Below are 947 nucleotides of genomic sequence, written 5' to 3'. Positions count from 1 at the left end.
GGTCCACACCATTCACTTTTCTTTCTACTCAACACTGTTCTTGTTTTGTTTTGTTTCTTTTCCATCCAAGACATACACACAAGATTCAATTGAGAATGATATCTCACACTATGAGGTAGTTAACTGTGTGTAGTTTCTTAAATAATTCATATGTACAGTAACTATAATTAAAGGAAAAATGTAAACTGTGGGAGCAAAAGCATATTTCTCTGTTATTTTGGATCCTCAGCATCCAGCTCATTTTTTTTTTTTTTGGAACATTGTAAACAGCAAGTATATATTTGCAAATTTAAAAACTAATTGGTAATACATTGTCAATATATGAGATGGTTCTGCTTTAACTACAGATTCCTCCTCACTGAGTTCCTTAATCATTCCAGAGTCATTTTACACTAAGAAACTGTGATATTCACCTTAGGGTCAGCATCTCTTCTGTGGTGCTGATTCTGTATCATCATCCTGGTTTTTTGTTGTCCACTCATCTATTTTTGCTTTCATTTCCGGTGCCTGACACAGCATGAATCAGGCCACATCTTTTCTTCTCTTTTCTTTCTCTCTCTTTCTCTTTCTTAATGAAACACTTCATGAATCTGAGTGTCATCCTTACTCAGGGGCTGTGCTAATCTTCTGTTCCAGTTTTAGTAGATGTGCTGCCGAGCAAGCACAGACTGTTTCTTTCTAGATGGGGTGTTTCCATGTATTACTCCTGCTCCCCTAATTGTGGAAAGAAAGGTCTCATTTGTATGTTGCAATAGCTCAGACTCTGGTCCTACATTCAGTTTTTCTTCATCTGTCCTCCTCCTCTCTTGTATTCTTTCTCCTCTCTCTCCACTGGTTCTTTTCCCACCAGCATATATTTGATATTTAGCATACTCAAGATGTATCCATTTTAAGAGCAAATACACAGAAGCAAATAAACTACCTTGATATTTGTGACTTTCTAGGTA

The 947-nt window shown here is 36.5% G+C and overlaps 1 pseudogene; it reads right to left on the bottom strand.

Moving 5' to 3' along the window:
- Positions 1-566: 566 nt before the first annotated feature.
- LOC121041112 (uncharacterized) lies at positions 567-665 on the bottom strand (annotated as a pseudogene).
- Positions 666-947: the final 282 nt, after the last annotated feature.

Source organism: Herpailurus yagouaroundi, unplaced genomic scaffold, assembly GCF_014898765.1.
Source record: "Herpailurus yagouaroundi ecotype Mexico unplaced genomic scaffold, PumYag 182, whole genome shotgun sequence".
Lineage (NCBI taxonomy): Eukaryota > Metazoa > Chordata > Mammalia > Carnivora > Felidae > Herpailurus > Herpailurus yagouaroundi.
Note: the sequence above shows the minus strand (reverse complement) of the source record. Positions and strands in the feature narration are given on the sequence as shown.